Source organism: Narcine bancroftii, chromosome 2 (genome assembly GCF_036971445.1).
Source record: "Narcine bancroftii isolate sNarBan1 chromosome 2, sNarBan1.hap1, whole genome shotgun sequence".
Classification (NCBI taxonomy): domain Eukaryota; kingdom Metazoa; phylum Chordata; class Chondrichthyes; order Torpediniformes; family Narcinidae; genus Narcine; species Narcine bancroftii.
The window spans coordinates 326,960,682-326,982,894 of NC_091470.1; positions in this window are offsets into that span (position 1 = coordinate 326,960,682).

A 22,213-nucleotide genomic window follows, 5' to 3' on the forward strand; every position below is an offset into this window, starting at 1 on the left:
ATTATTTTACCCCAAATTTCTCAGTAATATGTTTAACAGTTATAAATAAGTGAAGAAGAAAAACTAATTCAAATTAAATCAAAATGGTGTTTTATATAAAATACTGTATTGTAGCGCTACACTTAGAGGGAGTGGGCAGAACCAGTGCTAACAGCTCCTGTCTTGTGACAGCTAGACACAACAGCCTCCTATCTACTGGCAACTAGCCATGAGGCATAGTGACTCAGCAGCACCCGTAGATCTACTGAGAAACCCTGGCCTACTCAATGTAGCTACGTCATGAGGTCGATAGCACTTCAGATGTGATGATGCCAGGTCACACGTTGTCTGTCTATATCAAGCCTGATAACACTAATAAATGCTTTTCTCTTCGCTGGCTGACAACTTCAGGTGTAGTCTCATTACTTCAACATGATGGCACAAACATCCTCCATCACAGTATTTTATCAATTGCTAATTGATAATGTATTAATAGAGAATTTACCATTTAGAGGAAATAAAAATAATGGATATGTAATCTGACTTAGAATCAGAATTTATTGTCATGAACAAAATTCCGTGCTTTGTGGCAGCATCATATAATGCAAATATTTATAAAAACCATTTTACAACAATATTTTTTTTAAAAAGTAGTCCACAAAAAGTTAGGCAGTGTCCTTGTTCATTGATTATTCAGGAATCTGATGGCAGTGGGGAGGAAGCTCATCTTGTGCCTCTGAGTGCTCGTCTTTAGACTCCAGTACCTTTTTCCCCCCAATGGTAGTAGAGTGAAGAGGGCACGGTGTGGGTGTCTATAATCCGGTGTAGGATAGAGGCTGCTTTTTTAAGACACCACCTCATGTAGACATCCTCGATAGAGTGAAGTCTGGAGCCTGTGATGTCACAGACCGAGTTAACAACCCTCTTGTCCTGAGAATTGGCACCTCCATACTAGACAGAATGCTCACCATGGTACACCTGTAGATGTTTTTGAGAGTCTTCAGTGACATACCAAATCTCCTCAAACACCTCACAAAGTATAGCCGCTGGGGGGCCTTCTTTGTGTTTGCATCGATATGGAGGCTCCAGGATAGATCCTCAGAGATGTTGACACCCAGGAATTTGAAGTTCTTGACCCTCTCTATTACTGAGTGCTCAATGAGGACTGGAAGGCCTAGAATCACTCCTATCCTTTCAATGTCCTGGTAAAAGTCCAATATGGCCAAACTCCCATGAGAAATTATGTGGGTACACAATAGTAGCAAGTTGATAGAAATACTTACTACTGTGTGGAGGATGCAGGATGCAAGAAGTCAATACCTACATCGTGTGAAGAGGTCAAGCAGCCTAGGATTTAAACATAAATAATACTACCTCAATAAATTACATTGGTGTGGAACTGTCTAACCATTATCCTACTTTAAATCTATTAATCATTTTTGGCATTGAAACTTTTTAAATAATGTTGGACGACTAACAATGTTGATTTTATCAGTGTCCACTGTTGCCAAGAGTTGAAGACAAAAAATATGTAGTATTATGCTAATGCATCATTATTGCCAAATTTAAATGCAACATCTGCCATCACATCTGGTTGGAAATGTATCAGAAGTGCACAAATTCTGTGTATCCTTTGGGAAATCTTTACAATTATGTATGAATCAAGAAGAAAAGATATATAACTATGTCGGGCAAGCAAGCTATTGAGCTAGTGCCAGAGGACACAGTTCAGCTCTTATTTTCCTTCTACATTACTAAAAAGTTGGTGACACTTATCCTGATTTAATTGAATAATTATGGGTTAGGATTTGGTTGTTGCCAGAACTTGTGGATAAACCTCGTGAGGTTCTGAACACGGAGGGATGAAAAATGGCAGCGCTGCTGAACCTGCTGTGATGGCAGCACCGAGAGTGGAGACACAGCACTGCCCTGAAGGGTTCAGTCACCCGGTCCCAACGCCGGTGGCTCTGTGCAGGTGTTAAACAGCCTGTTAGAGGAGCTGATGGTATTTTTTTAAACAAAAATCCTGCAATCACAGGTCTGTGCCCAAGATGGCAGAGCCTGTGCTCAACAGCAACCGTGAAGTTTTGCAGACTCTGGGGAGCAGAGGAAATTAAGAGAACACCCGCTGTTGAGATGGAGACGCAGAGGAGACAAGTCTATAGGATGGTGACCATAGCAGGCAGACCAACGAGGGGCTCAGCAGTTGAGGGACCACACAGGACACGGGCAATCTATGGCCAGGGGACCCCCACCAACTGAGGGCTGCAGGAGACACACATGGGAACCAAGAATCAAAACCAGGATTCGAGAGGGTGCTGATTGCAAGAAGGGCTTCCTAAGGGCCTTGGTCGCTAAAAGCATCTGGACCGTGTTGGAGATTTGGATCTGGAACTTGAGTTACTGATGGATCGTGCAGCTGCAGAAGCTGTGGGAGCCCTGGAGGTGAATCCAGATACTTTCTCTGATGTTAAGAGGTGCCCAGCAATTTCAGCTGATAGAAAATTTTGTATAACGCCGGTTTTACAACATGACAATAAAAGAATCTTGAACCTTGATCTTGATTGATATAGGGAAATGATTTTCAACCTGCCTCCTACCTGGGTTGTCAGATGACCCTCAAGGTGCAAGCAGATACAAATTCCTTCGTTCTGACTAGCGTCCTGTCCGACTCATTGGATTCGAGAATCCTTTATTGTCACATAATAGTACAGTAATATTACATGAAATTGCCTTCTGCTGCCTTTAGTGTCACCTGGCACGTCTTGGAGTAAGAGAGAAAGAGAAGCAAGAGAGCTCCCCCAGAGGCCCCAAATATCCCAGGATTCGCCTCCAGTCGTGCACAGACTCCAGTCCAAACTATTAGCAACCTGACCAACAAATAAGAACCTCAGCCTTCAGCAGCCTAAGCACCCTCCCAAATTCTGATACCTGGTACACCTTCACCAGACTCGAGCCAGTCTCCAGTAGTTCACAGCCTGGTGTGAGTCCTTTGACCACAGTCAGGAACAGCTCGCCTCAAGTCGCCAACCGCCTGTGTGTTCCTCAGCCGCAGAGCCCCTCTCTGGTCTATCACCATGATCCCATCCTGTGGGTCATCTCCTTCTCCTTCTCAAATGGGGTGTGATCTGTCCATTTTCTGGTGCCCTGTGCTAGTCCTCTGCTTCCCCAGAGATGCAAATCCTCAAGGCTGCGGCCGAACGTAGACACCGCCATTTTGGGTCCCAGTGGTTGCAGGATTTATAATAAACCACAGTATGGAGCATTGGTAGTTGGACTGGGTGTCTATAATCCGGCAGAGGAGCAATGTATATCCTCTCCTCGCTTTCCACGGGTCCACATCAGTGGCAGTACTACCATTCAGATACACCTGCACCCCCCCCCCCCCCCAGCACAGGTAAAGACACCTTCCAATTGGTTTCCCTCCTTACTCAAGGTCACATGGGCTTATCTGGATCATTCCCTGTCTTGGTGCAGTATAAAATCCAGCACAAGGGTATGTGCATACATGGTTGTTTGTGTGTGTGTGTGTGTGTGTGTGTGTGTGTGTGTGTGTGTGTGTGTGTGTGTGTGTGTGTGTGTTCAGGATTGTCACTCTTTGAACCCTTCCAACTTGATCCCTCATCACAGAAGGATTAAAGGCCCTGACTGCTTAATCTCTCGAGGTAACATAACCCTCTCATCTCAGGAATTAGCCTGAGGAATTTCCTTTGGACTATCTACAATGTTACTCTATCATTTTTTGGGTGACGACTCATCTGCACCATATACAATTGTGACAAACCCTCCCTATTTTAAACTCCAATCCCAATCCAATGAAAGCCAAAAATGCTGTTTGCCTTCTTAACTATTTGTTGGACCTTTCTGCCATCCTTTTGTGATTTGTGCACTAGATCTCTCTGAACTTCACTCCCTCTCAGTCTGTCTCCCTCTGAACTTCACTCACTCTCAGTCTCTCTAATTATTTTTTATTGCTGACCTCAGACTTCCCCACATTAAACTGTATTTGCAGTCCTCTGTCATTGACTCAATTTACCTGCCTACATCCCATTACAAAATCATAGTTTTTTTTAAGTTTTTTTTTTAAATCACACCATGCCCTGCCACCTATTCTCATAACTCCACCAAATTTGGAAACTTCACATACAGTTCCTTCCACCACTTCTTTAATTTAAACAATGAACAATTGTGGGTCAAGACCACATCCCTGTGATACTCCACTAGTTACCTCCTTCTAGTTTGGAAAGGCAATTTTTCCCAACTGTTTGTTTCCTATAAGGCAGATAATTTTCAATCTGTTTTTAAACACACTTCCTCCAATGTGCCTGTCTCCTATGTGGCACCTTGTCAAAAGTATTTTGTAAATCTAAACGCACTGCATCAACAGTTTTTTCTCTATCAAAGGTCAAAGGTTCCTTTTATTTGTCATGTAATAATACATTTAAAATGTAATATTCATTATATACTTCAATGTTTGTCTGCTGAAGGACAATCCAAGGGTCACCATAAACACTGCCCAGCACTCCTAACAATAGAAGAGAAGCAAAAGAGACTCCCTTCAGAGACACTGTGTTCCGTGGATTCACCTCCGCACTCCCGCAACTCCTCTCAAACCCCCAGTTCAAACTATCGGCAACCCAAGCTCGAGATCTAAACCTCCGATACAATCAGGAAGCCTTCAGTGCCCGAGGCCCTTCAGAAGGCCTTCTTTCCTTTAGTACCATCTTGAATCCTAGTTCTGATACCTGGTTCCCATGAGTCAGTCTTCAGCAGCCTGCAGGCTTTGTGACTCCTTTGACTGCAAGTCGCCAACCGCCTGCAGCCTGTATGGCTCCTTCAGTCACTGAGCCCCTGCTGGTCCACTGCCATGGTCACTGTCCTGAGGGTTAGTCTCCCATGCCTCTCCTTCTCAAAAGCAGATGTTCTCCCTGTTTCTGGTGCCCTTCGCGGATCCGCTGCTTCCCCGGAGTCTGCAATCCCTCTCGATATGCTGCCAGCACAGGCACCACCATCTTGGGTACAGACACTGTAGCTGCAGGATGTTTTTTAAAAACTCCATTGGCACTTAAAGCCTGCACAGAGCAGTTGCCATAAGGACCGAGCAGTAGGACCCTGTGAAGCAGCGGTGTGTCTCCGCTTCCTGCTCTCCTGGGTCCGCACCAACAGCAGTGCTGCAATTACAGCAAATCCCACAGCGCTGTGCTTCAAAGCTCCAGCAGTTCTGCGTTACATCTTCAAAGGGTTAGGTTTAGGGTCCCTATCCACAACCTCAGGCAGGCGGCAACATAGCCTTTGAGACTCTCTGACTTTGCTGCACTCAACAGTGTGTATTTCCTGAACTGACCTCCTTGCAGTTCCCAGCCTTGTCCAGAGAGGGAACAAAAACTGGGTACCCATTCAACAATGGCAAGGGCTTGGGGTTCTCTAGAACTATTCTCTAGATTCTTCTACTTGCATCTTCAATCATACTATCTTATCCCTGACTTTTCACTAATTTGGAAGTTATTTATCTTAGGGACGTGAAATACTCTTCCTGATGTGGCATAGTGTTCAGAGCTCAGACTCCAGATAATCAACTCTGTTCCTTGAACAGTCAACATTTGCCCAGATTGGGTCACTGTTTCACACATCTGCAGCAAGGGAAGATTGATCGATGATTTTCACAGAAGAATCACTGACTTGGCTGCTCTAACTAACTGAGAAAATTGATTGCACTTCTATTTTCTGGATGGAAGTTATCAGTGTCCAAATTGCATAAAACAAAGCATCCACCTTCTCTTTTCACGACGTCAGTGACGACTTCAGGAATGAACCCTTTACCTTAATGGAGATAGGCAACAGTCATTTTCACCAGGCCTTCGTAAGTCAGAATATTGAGTATGGAAGCTGGGAGGTCATGTTGCAGTTATACAAGACATCGGTAAGATCCCATTGGAGAATTGTGTTTAGTTTTGGTCACTCTACTATAGAAAAGGTGCTGTCAGCTGGAGAGTGCACAGAGAAAATTTACAAAAAATATTGCCAGGATTCACGAGCCTGTGCTATGGGGAAAGGTATAAAGCAAGGCTTTATACCTTGAAGTGCAGGAGGATGAGGAAAGGAGTAGATCAGGTTAACCCAAAGTAAAGGAATTGGCAACCAGAGGACATGGGTTTAGGTGAGGTAACAGGTACACAATAGGAACCAGATGCATCACTTTTTTAAAAACAGAGGGTGGTGGATGTATGGAACAGGATGATGTCGGAGATAGCTGAGGCAGTTACTATTGCAGCATTTTAAATATTTGGATGGGTACATGAACAGAATAGGTGAAGAGGGATATGGGCCAAATGCACACTGGTGGGACAAGTATTGATGGGGGGAGGGGGGTTCTTGGTTGGCATGGGCAAGTTGGGCTGAAGAACCTGTTTCCACACTGTTGGACTCTCAAAACCATTCATCTTCTGAACTTCTCCTGTGCAGGGAACATAAAACTTAGATCTCTTCTCTCGGTTCCCAATATTGGCAAAGCCCTCATGAACCTTCACTGAACATTTTCTACAGACTTAGTGTTCTTTCTACTGACAAAAGGCAAAGGAGGAAAAACCCAACACCCAACCCCAACCAACCAATTTTCCCCTGCAACCGCTGCAACCGTGTCTGCCTGTCCCGCATCGGACTTGTCAGCCACAAACGAGCCTGCAGCTGACGTGGACTTTTTACCCCCTCCATAAATCTTCGTCCGCAAAGCCAAGCCAAAGAGAGAAAAGAGAGAAGAGTGTTCTTTCTATCAAGCATTCCCATTTCACGTCACTGAAGTACTGTTTGCAAAAGTTCAGCTATAATTCTTTATCATTCCTCGCTGTGCAGCTGTTTAAAACAAGCTCAATACTTTCCACTTTTTTGTAGTGTTATCATTCATACTTGGACTTTCAGGACATTATGAATTAGAATCCCCAAATCCTTCCTCAATATCTTTCCATTCTCCTTTAATTTATTCTCAGAAATAAATTATCTCACAATTCCAGCAGGCACAATGTTTTCATTGAGAAGAAAGGTCATCTTGCTCTCAGATAGTGAGCATCCCATTGGGAGCCTGCCATATGCCCTGTCTAATGGAAATGGATCAACCTTGGAGCAAAGCCAATAGAGCGACTAGAAGATCTGTGCGGACAGAATTCCGACCTGTTGAGGGTAACAGGTTAAGTGGAAACAGTGGTTTTGTGTTTAAAGCATCTTGCAAATGTAACTTTTCAACTGTTTTAAAATTTTCCCCAGGATTTCCAATGAACACTGCTTCAAGTAGACTCCTTGGATATTGAGAAATCTCCCCTAAAAGAAAGAAACCTTCTGACAGTGTTGAATTACCCTATCTATTTTACGGGCTCTCTCAGGTGAGTTTTGATCAAATTAAGTATTTGAGGTACCACCAATTCAATCTCTTGTCAGAATTGATAGCATTTTCACATCCACTTGCACAGCTGAGCATTTATCTTCCCTGTACCCTTAAACGTATTTCATCATATGGGTGACAAGGTGAGGTTTTCATGTTGATTCTGAAATGGGCATACAGGGGGGGGGGGGGTGGGGGGAGTGGAGATCTGTATTTTTCTTTATTGTTCTCTCTTTTCAACAGACCTAAAGTATTCTTTGTGAAAGTGAAAATGTTATGATAACTTACAAATAGCAGAAAGTCACACTGTCCTTTTTATTTCGAGAAGAATGAATTCTGGCTCTGACCATAAATATAATGAAGCATATTTTTATCTCCACCATCAAAAAACTTGATTTACTGGTTTGGGAATTTATTGCTGTTGTAATTCTTCCTAAAAGAATTGAGCCTCCATTTTTACAGAGCCAAGTTAAAGCAAAAAGATCAATGTAACAATATTTACCTATGGCATTCAGCAATTTACCAGTGGTAAACTTTACCTTGAAAATGGAAGGTGGGCATATGGGGTAATCTGAACGCATATACAGTGCCCTCAATGGTGGTCCATACAGCTGAGTTCTTCTCTAGTAACCTGATATGGATAGATAGGTCAAAGATTGCCAAGCCTTTGGATACTGAAAGCATTGACAGGTGTAGTGAGGCCTCTAAGCTTTGATAACTAATTTAAATTTAAAAATATAGCAAAGTAACAGGATGTTCTGGTCCATGAGCCTGCGCTGCTCAAATGCATCCAAAATGACCAATTAACCTACTAACTCCATTCATCTATGGAATATGGGTGGAAACCCATGCAGGCGCAGGGTAGATTCAAATAATAGCCTTGTGTTACCTGTACCACCCAAACATGTTTGCCATAAATACAAGTATAATGTACAGGCACACTGAAATTCTTGCTGCAGTCAAATTAGAGCTTTTGTAAAATGAAAATACATGCATTAAATTACTCCAGAATGAAAAGAGATTTAAAAAAATAAGATAGTAGATAATAGATGTTTGCAGTCAGTGCAAGAAAAAAGTTCAGTAAATGAAGAAAAATTATAGTGTTACAATCATGCAGACAGGTCATTTTCTGGTCCTGGAGCAGTTTATGGTAGTATGAAGAGGTTAAAGAGCTGGCCAGCCATTGGAAATAAAATTCCCTTGAACTAAGAGATGCTGGACTTCAGGCTTCTGCCTGAAGGTAGCAGTGAGAAGAGGTTGTGACCAGGATTATGGAGCTGCTTTAGGATGTTGGCTGCCTTCTTTTTTTTTTAAATTTTTTATTTTTCACACCATAAATCACATTAGCCATGGTATACACTTTTTCTTTTTCACACATATACAGTGACTTTTTCTCCCCCCCCCACTCCCTCCTCCCAGGCCACCCCCCACCCCCCCCCCCCTCATCCATTTTAGGTATACAATCTAGGTTGCATTAAACCAGTCAGTCAATCTTGAGGCATTAAATGTCTTCAATGAATTGGAGGTCAGAGCTGGCAATGGACTCTGCTATTTTCTACAGCTGTTGTGTTCCTGAATTACCAAACCAGACTGTGATGCAACAAGTGTACTTTCTACAGTACACCTGTATAAATTGGTTATGCCTGGCGAATCTTCTTAGGAAAATAGAAGCATTGGTGTGCCTTCTTTACTGTTGCTTCAAAACGCTGGATGCAAGAGAAGTCCTCTGATCTGGGGACTCCCTGGAACTTGAAAGTACTAACCCTCTTCACCTCCCTCCCATCAATGAAGACAGGAGCATGATCTTCTTCCTAAAATCAAAAACAGGCTCCTTGGCTTTGGTGACAATGAGGCAATATTATTGTTCTGGCACCACATAACCAGATTTTCTGTCCTCATCCTCCATTCGGAGTCATTCTCATTGTTCAGCCAGCAACTGGTGGTGTCATTAGTGAATTTATAGGTTGCTATGGAGTTGAACCTAGCTATGCAGTCCCATGCACAGGGGTCAAGTGTATGGGGGTCACGTGTATAGGGTGTGATAAACCACTGTTGCATGTATTTGGTCTGGCAAACCCATTGGCCAGCTGTACCTGTGACCCTTTCCACAGGCTCCTGTATAAAGGTGAGAGTTCCACAGCCTCCTCCTCAGTGCAGGACAGTCGAGCAGTATGGATTTGCCTTTGTTCTTTAGTGAATAAAAGCCTATTGGTTTCTCAACCTCAATCTTTGAGTAACTGATGGTTCATCACAGGGATCACGTGTACAGGGGACTCAGCAGGCAGCCTTGAGTGCTCATGACAGTGAGTAGGTGATGCTACCAATCCCCACTGATTTCATTAATCCAACTACAAGTCCACACTCCTAATGCAACTTCAACAAAGTCTTGCTGCTATTTCCTATTTTGATCTGATTAACATTCTTGAGTAGCTCGATTTACCATTATATTTACCAATATGCAGTTATTTACTATTTGTTAAAGGGATTGAAATATTATAACAGAACAGTATTTTCTTTGGCTTGGCTTCACGGACGAAGATTTATGGATTTATGGAGGGGCCACGTCAACTGCAGGCTCGTTTGTGGCTGACAAGTCCGACGCGGGACAGGCAGACACGGTTGCAGTGGTTGCAAGGGAAAATTGGTGGGTTGGGTTGGGTGTTGGGTTTTTCCTCCTTTGTCTTTTGTCAGTGAGGTGGGCTCTGCGGTCTTCTTCAAAGGAGGTTGCTGCTCGCCGAACTGTGAGGCGCCAAGATGCATGGTTTGAGGCGATATCAGCCCACTGGCGATGGTCAATGGGGCAGGCACCAAGAGCTTTCTTTAGGCAGTCCTTGTACCTCTTCTTTGGTGCACCTCTGTCTCGGTGGCCAGTGGAGAGCTCGCCATAGAACACGATCTTGGGAAGGCGATGGTCCTCCATTCTGGAGACGTGACCTACCCAGCGCAGTTGGATCTTCAGCAGCGTGGATTCGATGCTGTTGGTCTCTGCAATCTCGAGTACTTCGATGTTGGAGATGACGTTGCTCCAATGAATGTTGAGGATGGAGCGGAGACAACGCTGGTGGAAGCGTTCTAGGAGCCGTAGGTGATGCCAGTAAAGGCCCCATGATTCGGAGCTGAACAGGAGTGTGGGTATGACAACGGCTCTGTATACGCTAATCTTTGAGAGGTTTTTCAGTTTTTCCAGTCTCTTTTGTGTAGTCTTCCAAAGGCGCTATTTGCCTTGGCGAGTCTGTTGTCTCTCTCGCTGTACAGCACAAGAAAAAGCCCTTCGGCCCACATGTCTATGCCAAACATGAGGCTCCGCTGCTTTCACTTGGCAGATATCCCTGCATCCCCTTCATATTCAAGTGTCTCTCTAGAAGTCTCTTCAATGCTACTATTGTATCTGATTTCACCATTACTCCTGGCAGCCCATTCCAAGCACCCACCTCTCTCTGTAAAAAATAATTGCACAGCACATCTCCCTGAAACTTCCTCACTCTCACATTAAGCAGATGTCCTCCAGTCTGTTATACTTTACCCTGGGAAAAAGATTCTGATTGTCCATCCTATCAATTCCTCTCATTATTTTTATAAACTTCTGTCAGGTTGTTTCTCAACCTCTGAACCTCCAAGAATATTTATCCAATCTCTCCCCATAACTCATACCTGCTAAACTAGGTAACATCATATCTTCTATACCCTTTCCAAAGCCTCCACATCTTTACTGTAATGGGGCAACCAGATTTTCACACAGTATTCCAAGTGAGGCCTAAACTAGGTTTTACACAGCTGCAACATGACTTCCTCACCTTTATACTCAATGCCCCTCCAAATTGCGGTCAAGCACACAAAGTGATCAGGGTTTTCATAAAACTTAATGTAGTTGCTTACATTCCTTAAAATGAACCCAGAATAGACAATCTTCAGTCCAATAACTCTTTGGGCTTCGTCCTGCTAACCTTACTGCTGACACCTTTTAGCGGTTCCCAGGTAAAACTTGTGAAAAACAGAACCTTGCCTGCGGTCTGAGGTTAGTCTTGGGGGTGGGGCAAGTAGGAAGAGGACCAAAAGAACATGGAGAGTGGATGTTGCAGCGAGGTCATCAGAATAGTAGGGACTTGATCAGGATATGCAGATATTGTAAAACGAGATAGACAACAGACTCGCCAAGGCAAATAGCGCCTTTGGAAGACTACACAAAAGAGTCTGGAAAAACAACCAACTGAAAAACCTCAAAGATAAGCGTATACAGAGCCATTGTCATACCCACACTCCTGTTCAGCTCCGAATCATGGGTCCTTTACCGGCATCACCTACGGCTCCTAGAACGCTTCCACCAGCGTTGTCTCCGCTCCATCCTCAACATTCATTGGAGCGCTTTCATCCCTAACGTCGAAGTACTCGAGATGGCAGAGGTCGACAGCATTGAATCCACGCTGCTGAAGATCCAGCTGCGCTGGGTGGGTCACATCTCCAGAATGGAGGACCATCGCCTTCCCAAGATCGTGTTATATGGCGAGCTCTCCACTGGCCACCGAGACAGAGGTGCACCAAAGAAGAGGTACAAGGACTGCCTAAAGAAAGCTCTTGGTGCCTGCCCCATTGACCATCGCCAGTGGGCTGATCTCGCCTCAAACCGTGCATCTTGGCGCCTCACAGTTCGGCGGGCAGCAACCTCCTTTGAAGAAGACCGCAGAGCCCACCTCACTGACAAAAGGCAAAGGAGGAAAAACCCAACACCCAACCCCAACCCACCAATTTTCCCCTGCAACCGCTGCAACCGTGACTGCCTGTCCCACCTCGGACTTGTCAGCCACAAACGAGCCTGCAGCTGACGTGTACATTTACCCCCTCCATAAATCTTCGTCCGCGAAGCCAAGCCAAAGAAAGATTCTTCAACATTATGGAAATTTATATTTTGCTTGTGTATACTAAATATTTGTTTGATTCTGTTACTACCATTGCACAAGAGGATAATAGTTAAAAGTCAGTTTTACTCTATTAAGGGGACAGCTCGCAAATTGTGGGAGAGTCGCTTGTATAACCATGACCCTATATCATCCAAGCTTACATTTTCATTATGCCTTTATCTCAGACAAGTACTTTTCCATTATTGATTTCCCATTGAGTCTTGTGTCTCCGTTTGCATTCACCACTTGATATGATTAGAAATATTTCAGGACTGCTTAAAGAAAAGTAGTGGACTACTTGAAATTGGAATTTCATTCATGCCTTATTTTTCAATTGTAATACATTGGATTATGGTGAATTTGTGGCGGCACACATCAGAACGCAGGTGAACCGGCTCTGCATTGTTACAGCCACGGCCGTCAAGATGGCACCACCAGGTGCACCTTCTTCTGTAATCAAGCTGGCTGCGCACATGCACCATGATATTATTGCCCGTGCATGGGTGGAACATAAGACGCAGCGCGGGCTTTTCAAAAATAAAACCATTGGAAGTGCAAGCGACTTGCGTAGTCTCCTCATTTCATTTCCCTCAGTAACTACTGCTACATTGGTGACCCTGACAAGCCCAGATGATTCGGGGCTCTGCACCATAGACGCTGCAGCAGTCAATGCAGTGGCTATGAAATTGCAAACATTCTGGATGCTTCGTCCACGCACTTGGTTCGGGCAAGTGGAAGCGAAATTTCACCTCCAGCAGATTACCTCTGACTCATCAATGTTTTACCATGCCGTCAGCTCCCTAGACCAAGAGACTGCAGCCAGAGTGGATGACCTGATACATGACCCCCTGGAGGAAGTTAAATACCTAGCCCTCAAGAATCTCCAGAGTACTTTCGGCCTGTTCAGACAACAGCGCGCTGCCTGGCTCATGCACCTAGATGGCTTAGGAGACAGAGCATCATCCACCCTTATGGAAGAAATGCTTGCACTAGCAGAGGACCTCAAGCCGTGTCACATATTTGAGCAGGCTTTCCTGAAACAGATGCCAGACGACGTTCAACTGCTGTTGGTGGATGAAAATTTCACAGATCCACCTAAGGTCATGGCCAGAGTAGACATTCTGTGGTGCACAAAATACGAAAAGGAGACCGCCATGAACCAGTTGACTTGTTCCCATCCAGGTCAGCAGACAGGGCCACACCCAAATCGAGTGTAACCACACCCCAGCAAACCAGCAGAGGCCCTGAACACTAGCTGGTGTTTTTACCGCCAATGCAGGGGGGCACAAGTGCGAAAATGTAGACAGTCCTGTTCATTTTCAGAAATCGCCGCTAATGGCTACAACAGCTGGCCAAACCAATAGCCTATTGCACATCACCGGCAAGGCTAGTGACCTGCAGTTCCTGGTTGACACGAGTGCCAAACCCATTGCCACCCCGCCAACCACCCTGGAGACACCAATGCGCCCACAAGGTCCCACCTTCCGGGTGGCAAACAACACCGCTATCAAGACCTTTGGCATGCACAAAGTCCAAATACAACTTGGCAGAGAAAAGTTCCGGTGGAATTTCACACTCGTTGCTGTGGACACTTCACTCCTTAGTGCAGATTTTCTACGAGCGCACAGCCTGCTGCTGGACATGAAGGCCAAATGCTTAAACCAACCAACACTCGTAAAGCAAGTATGGCCATGGTGAATGCCCCAAAGATCAAGTACAGTCACATCCTGGACAAATTCCCATCCATCCTCAGGCCACAGTTTACTTCCGCCATGCCATAGCTTGGGGTGCAACACCACATCCTGACCCAAGGTCCCCTGCTTCATGCCAAAGCCAGAAGGCTTCCCCTGGATAAACTGCAACTGGCCAAACAAGAATTTTCTCAGATGCACGAGTTGGGCATAGTCCACAGGTCCGACAGTTCACTACAAGTCCTCAGGTGGGTGGCGGCCCTGTGGGGATTACCGCCATCTAAACGACTCCACCACACCCGACCGCTACCCAGTCCTGCATATACAAGACTTCACAGCCAACCTGCATGGCACAAAGGTTTCCTCAAAGGCCGATCTAGTGCTTGGCTATCACCAGATCCGTCCACCCAGATGATATTGGAAAAACGGCCATCATCACACCATTTGGACTCTAAATTCCTCTGCATGCCGTTTGAGCTCAAGAATGCTGCGCAAAAGTTCTAGCACTTGATGGATGCGATGGGTAGAGACTTGGACTTTGTGTTCATCTACCTGAATGACATACTCATCACAAGCAAAGACCATGAAGAGCACAAGTATCATCTCCGCAGACTCCACACATACCTGTCCGACTTTGGCTTCACGGTCAACTTGGCCAGGTGCCAGCTCGGGATACCAATTCATATTACCACCAACAGAGAGGCACATTTACATCAGCACTGTGGATGCAGCTAGCAACTCTCCTGGGCATTAAGCTGCACCTCACTGCCGCCTACCACCCTGAAGTGCCAGTTGATGAAGTAGACAAAGACGATGTGGTCAAACAATAATCATGGCTTTTATTAGCAGAAACTCATGGTACAATAATGAAAGACAATAGGTGCATATATAGTTATACCCAAGGGGAGTGTCCTTAACAGTAGAGATAATGTACAGCCAAAGTTAGTACAGCAAGGCTCGCCAGAGGGGAGACATTCACCACAGACTCCCTCCTCCCCAACCCCCCCCCCCCCTGCCAGCAGAAGAAGGGTTAAAATCAAAAGGACAGCTGCTAGGAAAGACTGAAGCAAGCAATACATGGATACCATGTTTGGCCTTGAGAATACTCTAACAGCCAAAATATGCCAGTATCTAGCAAGCAATCAAAATATAATGAGATGTTTTATGAATATATCAGCCTATCAGGTTGTTTACGAATTCTGATGCTTTGTCTCAAAACAGGTGGCTCCTTTGCAACCTTGGGAACTGGTACAGGTCCTGGGTCTGTAGTGTGGGAAGGAATGGCTTCTGGACCCGCTCCAGAATTGCCAGCATGAGGCAATGGAACCTCAGCATAGCCATCTGAAAGCTTACTAGTGGGTCACAGGCTGGTGGGGGGAGCAGTGAGTCCAACCTCTCAGGCTCAGGCAGGGGCGAACCAGGCGAGGCCAGATCTCTTAGGGGAACAGTGTCAGTACTCCCATCTGGGAATTTAACATGAGCGTAGTTGAGGTTAGTATGCAGTAGCTGAACTGGTTGGACTAGGATGTCTGTTTTACGCGCCCAAGCATGGCTCTTCAACAGCACGGTTCCAGGCTCAGATAAACAGGCTGGCCAGTCCGTCACAGTTACTGATTTCCTAGGAAAGGCAAACATACGTTCATGAGGTGTTTGATTTGTTGCAGTACACAATAAAGACTGGATAAATGTAGTGCCTCAAGCAGCACCTTCTGCCACTGGATAACAGGGTAACCATGTGTTTTTAAGCAAAATTAAGAGTCTTCCAGAATGTAGCATTAGCTCTTTCAACCTGCCCATTTCCCTGTAGGTTGTAGCTCATGGTACGGCTGGTGGCAATCCCCTTTCGTAGCAGGGCTTGCCGCAGTTCAGCGATCATGAATGCTGAGCCTCTATTGGTATGAATGTAATTGGGAAAACCGAAAATGCTGAAAATTCTGTCAAGTGACTTAATGACAGACGCTGACGAGACGTCAGGGCAGGGTATCGCAAAGGGAAACCTGGAATATTCATCAATTACAGTAAGGAAATATACATTTTTGTTGTTGGAAGGTAACGGCCCTTTAAAATCTAAGCTAATCCTCTCAAAAGGTCGGGTTGCCTTGATGAGAGTGGCCTCTGGAGCTTTGAAGTATTGCGGTTTGCATTCTGCGCAAACAGGACAGCTTTTAGTCAGTTTCCTGACATCTTCCAGAGAGTAAGGAAGGTTGTTAGCCCTTATGTAGTGGAAGAATCTCATGACTCCTGGGTGGCACAGTCTGCTATGGATCTCTTTTAGCCCACCAAAATTTAACACTACACTGTTCATCTGAGATTGAATATCTAATCCCAGTACCACAGGGGTGCAGAGCTCTGGCATAATAAAGAGCCACACATCAGCCAGGCAATGTCCCTGCAAATTTAAAGTAACTTTACACTTGTCCCGTACAGTTTTTGTAAGTTCACTACAAGCCATCGATATCTTTCGCTTCGCTGGATATCTCCGCAAATTTAAGGCTCTGGCAACTCTCTCGTGGATGTAGCTGTCAGTACTCCCTGAGTCTATTAGACAAACAAGAGTCTCACCATTCACCTCCCCCTTCATAGTCGACCGTTCCAGTCTGTAACATCCCCCAAGCTTTGGAGTCAATTGAGCTATCACAGGGGATCTCATCTCGCCGTCACTTGAAGTCGATTCAGCCTGCTCATCTGAAGGTTCCCCCTTTTCACAGTTGGCTTCCATTCCTGCAGCTCCAGGATGCATTTTCTTGGTGCTTCTCTTCTTCTTCTTATCAGTGGGAGTACTTTTAGCCTTGCATACTTTAGCGAAGTGGCCAAGTTTCCCACAATAGCTGCAGGTAGCAAATTGAGCCGGGCACTTCTGTCTGGGGTGCCAGCTCTTATCACAGAAATAGCATTTTTCGGGAGTTTGTCCTTTTCTTTCCTTTGGGGTTCCAGCACTCCTGGATGTTTTCTTTTTGATTTCTAGCATTTCACTGGACCGCATGGCACTTCTCAGTGTTTTGGCTGGAGTGACTACCCAGTCATAGGTTAAGGGCTCCATCTCCAGCAGCCTCTGTCGGATGTAATTGGAGTCAACCCATTGACAAAAGCATCCAGCTTCAAGGCATTGCGGTGTTGTTGCACATTGACTGCCCTGACATCACATTCGTTTGCCAGTGAGTCAAGGACCAGTGCATAGGCAGTATCACTTTCCCCGGGTTTCTGGCATCTAGTCAGCGATTGGTGTTGAGCAAGCACCACATAGTAAGCAGTCAGACTTTCCCGAGCTATAACCAGAGTGGTAGCTCCTTGCGTTATGGCGAAAGGGACCTCACCCAGCAGAGAGTTCAGGTGGCCCCACTGTATCGCCTCATCGACCACGTTGTTTCGAGCCATGTAGTAATTGAAACAAGCAATCCAGTGGTTGAAAATTTATCTGGGCCTCGGGCAGACTGATCGATTATCAGCCACTCTGGCTTGAGGGCTGCATCCATTTCTGCTAATAAAACTGAAGTGCCAGTTGATGAAGTCGACAAAGATGATGTGGTCAAACATTAATCATGGCTTTTATTAGCAGAAACTCATGGTACAATAATGAAAGACAATAGGTGCATATACAGTTATATCCAAGGGGAGTGTCCTTAACAGTAGAGATAATGCACAGCCAATGTTAGTACAGCAAGGCTCGCCAGAGGGGAGACAGGCAGCTTGGCAGACATTCACCACATACCCACAATCCAATGGCCTTGTCGAACACTTCCACCAACACCTGAAGTCAGCTCTCATGGCCCATTTAACTGACCTCAGCTGGGTGGATGTGCTCCCCTGGGTCCAGACCTGCAGGTCTCCTCTGTGGAAATGGTGTACAGTGCCCCATTAATACTGCCAGGTGAATTCTTTCCACTGTCCCAAGACTCGGACACCAAGGGGAGAGCAGCATTGCAGAAAATACAGGACAGATTAGCCTCCTTTGCACCACCCCCCAACCTCACACCACAGGCGCTGGCCCATTTCCATTCCTCAGGATTTATTAACCACAGACTTTGCTTTTGTCCACCACGGACCATATTCCACCCCCCTCCAATGACCCTATGATGGCCCGTACAAAGTCCTATGCAGCAGGGACAAAACCTTCACTCTGGACATTGGGGGTTGGGAGGCCCTGTTCACAGCCAACTGGGTGAACCCTGCACATCTTGACCTCAGCCAGCCAGTTATGCCAGTGCAACCCAAGCGCCAGGGACGACTTCCCAAGGGTCTGGCCCCACTCCGCTCAGGGGTAACGGAAAACTAGTGCAAGTTCTGGGTGGGGTTGTATGGCGGCGCACATTTGAATGCAGGTGAACTGGCTCCGCATTGCTCCGGCCGCAGCAGCAGAGCAGCCGCATCAAGATGGCGCCGCCGGGTGCATCTTTTTCCATGATCAAGCAGGCCACGTATGTGCATTTGGCTATGCTGCGATGTCACCACCTGCCCGTGGGCGGGACTTACGGGCAGCCTTATAAGGTGCCGTGCGGCCTTTTCAAAAATAAATCATTTGAAGTGCAAGCGACTTACAGTGTGCAGTCTCCTCATCTCACTTCCCTTAGTAGCTACCGCTGCAAAGTAATAGTTCCTGTTATTACTTCACAATAATTATTTCTACGGAACACAAATTCAAATACAAAATACACTACACCAAAAACAATATTTTCCTTGATTGCCTTTCATTTAAGGTATGCAAGAGGCTATCTTGATTCAATGGTTAAATCTTATTACATTTAACTCAGGCAAAAAGTTGAACTTAATCCATAATTATTTTCCAATCAATATAGTTTTTAAATGGGCCAGATCATGGTGTCACATTTGCCTTCCATACAAATCCTGTTGTTTGAATTCCAGATAATGGTGATTATACTGTATCTTTGAATAACAGTTCAAGTAGATCCAAGTAATTGGAGGAAAAAACTTCTTTTCTGACTGCTGCTGTTGGGACTCCAGCCACAGAATAGGCAGTTCAATAGGTACTCCCCGACTTACAACCATAATCTCAAAATGGATGTGCGGAATGTTGCCTGCGCGTGTGGAGTACCAAAGTCTTTGTGGTGAAATGCTTCCTCTATTGTATATAGTTATCATTGTGATATGGAGCTGGCCCACCCACAGATGACTCATACTCTATGACTCCTCCCTCGAGGTGCTGGACCATAAAGATCGAGCCACCTTTCCCTTGCTGCCATTCCTATCCTGGGATCAGGGCCAGCAAGGTTCTTCTGTGTATTAAAGCCTATTGTTTCCTCAGCTTGTCTCTGTGGTTACTGGTAGTGCCCTACAGTTTTAAAGCAAACTTTTAAATCAAATGCTGATTTTGACAAACTATAACAGGGATACAGGGCATGCAAGAGCCAAAATATGCGTCCTTACCTTGTTAGTCGGCGTGTCAGGGTCCATAGACTGGGCACAGCCATCTCGACTCCTGTGCTCAGTTAGCATATGCGCAGTGTACTTGCATCTTGGAGTTCAGTTAGCACACGCATGAGAGTTAATTGCCCTGACGATGTGGAATTCGCAACCGTAACTCGTGCATGGACCAACCAAACTCCAATACGCGAACCCACTGCGCATGCACCAACCAAACTCCAATACGCGAACCCACTGCGCATGCACCAACCAAACTCCAATACGCGAACCCACTGCGCATGCACCAACCAAACTCCAATACGCGAACCCACTGCGCATGCACCAACCAAACTCCAATACGCAAACCCACTGCGCATGCACCAACCAAACTCCAATACGCGAACCCACTGCGCATGCACCAACCAAACTCCAATACGCGAACCCACTGCGCATGCACCAACCAAACTTCAATACGCGAACCCACTGCGCATGCACCAACCAAACTCCAATACGCGAACCCACTGCGCATGCACCAACCAAACTCCAATACGCGAACCCACTGCGCATGCACCAACCAAACTCCAATACGCGAACCCACTGCGCATGCACCAACCAAACTCCAATACGCAAACCCACTGCGCATGCACCAACCAAACTCCAATACGCGAACCCACTGCGCATGCACCAACCAAACTCCAATACGCGAACCCACTGCGCATGCACCAACCAAACTCCAATACACGAACCCACTGCGCATGCACCAACCAAACTCCAATACGCGAACCCACTGCGCATGCACCAACCGAAGACTCGCGCATGTGCACAGAAATCAAGACGGTCATGCTCAGCCTATGAACCCCAGGACACCAACTAACAAAGTCAGTATGCACATTTTGTCTCTTACATGCCCTGTATCCCAGTTATACTTTGTCAAATGCAACATAAACTGCGTAAATTTTATATTCTTTCTGATATATTGGGGAGCATCTGTATGCAGTAAAAGGTGCACTGAACATTGGTCCAGTCCAACAAATGTCATACAGACTTTCCTATTGATGTCCAGTGCTCTCTCTAATGCTTGAGACAAAGACAATTTTTTCCTTTACAAATTTAAAACTGTGAAGCACAGGTGAAAATAATCAAACAATTCACGTGATTAAAATGCACATTCCAGATTTTATTCAAGGTTATTTTATACATTTTGGTTTGATCATGTAGGAATTATAGCACTTTTTATACATAGTTCCCTCATTTCATGGCCCCACAATCTTTGGGACATTTGGCTTCGCAGGTGTTTGTGAGCACTCAGTTATGTTTAATTGCTTCATGGGTGCAGGTCTAAGAGAGCCAGGCTGCCTTCTAAGCTTTTGATCACCTTAGGAGTTGCCTTTTTTTTTTAAACATGAAGACCAGAGTTGAAAGTCAAAGAAGCCCTTGGACAAACAAGAATATCACCAATCCTTAGGCTTACCAAAATCAACAGTTTGGGACATCATTAAGAAGAGTGTACTATTGTCTGCAGAAGACTTCATGAACAGAAATACAGAGGCTACACTGAAAGATGCAAACCACTAATTAGCCACAGAATTACAGTTACCATTTGCAGTTTATTCCAGTTTGCCAAGAAGATTTTAAAAGAGCCTGCAGAATTCTGGAAAAAGGTTTTGTGGACAGATTAGACCAAGGTTAATAACCTGCTGTCAGAGTGAATACAAGAGCAAAATGTGAAGGCGTAAAGGAACTACCCAAGATCCAAAACATACCACCTCATCTGTGAAACATGTGGTGGGGGTGTCATGGCCTGGGCACGTATGACTGCCGCAGATACTGGCGCACTTATCTTCATTGATGATGTAACTTCTGATGGCAGTAGCAAAATAAATTCTGAGGTGTATAAAAATACCTGCTCAGGTTGAAGCAAATGCCTCCAATTTCATCCTACAGCAAGACAATGATCCCAAACATACTGCTAAAGCAACAAAGGAGTTCTTCAAAGCAAAAAACTGGAAAATTCTTGACTAGCCAAGTCAGTCACCCAATCAAAATCTAATTGAGCATGCTTCCATACCATATACTGAAGAGAAACTTTAAAAGCAGGAGCTGAAGATGCAGTAGAGGCCTGGCAGAGCATCACCAGAAAAGATACTCAGCACCGAGTGACGTCTAAGAATCACAGATTTCAAGCAGTCATTGCATGCAAGGGATATGTAACAAAGTACTAAACATTACTACTTTAATATGCATACTATACCAATCAATTAAACATACCTGAATAATCAAAAAACACCTCTGAAGCCAAAATGACCCAAACATTACAAAATGAGCAGACTATGAATAAAAAGTGCTGTAATTTATACATGGTCAAACCAAAATGTATATAACTAACCTTTAATAAAATCTGGAATGTGCACTTTAATCACATGTAAATTGTTTTGATACAAATTTAAAACTGTGGAGGATCAAAGCAAATAAAGGAAAGAATGAACGTCTCTTTGTCCCAAACATGAAGGGCACTGTAGATTTTCATCTAATCATTCAACTTTAAATTAGCTGTTATAGCTCCAAAGCTTCTTGCTGTTTTGATGAGATACTGTATATCTGGGGTGTAGTGCTAATTTTTTTTAGGTGCCGGAGCTCACCAAAAATAAGGAGATGCTGGAGCCACCCCATGAGGTGCTGGATGTGCCCCCCCCGCCCCATGAGAAGCCGGAGCGGTGTTCCAATGAGCTCCTGCAACACTGCACCCCTGTGTATATCAGTATACATCTTCTTGAGAACAGTTAGTAATATAGTGCATGTAATGTTAATCTTTCATGGTGCGGAGATAGCAAGAAGTTTACCCCTTCGATTAACTATTTCAGATTGAAAGCAGATTTGGGTGATATTGCTTTATCAATACAAATTCTAAGGATGAACAA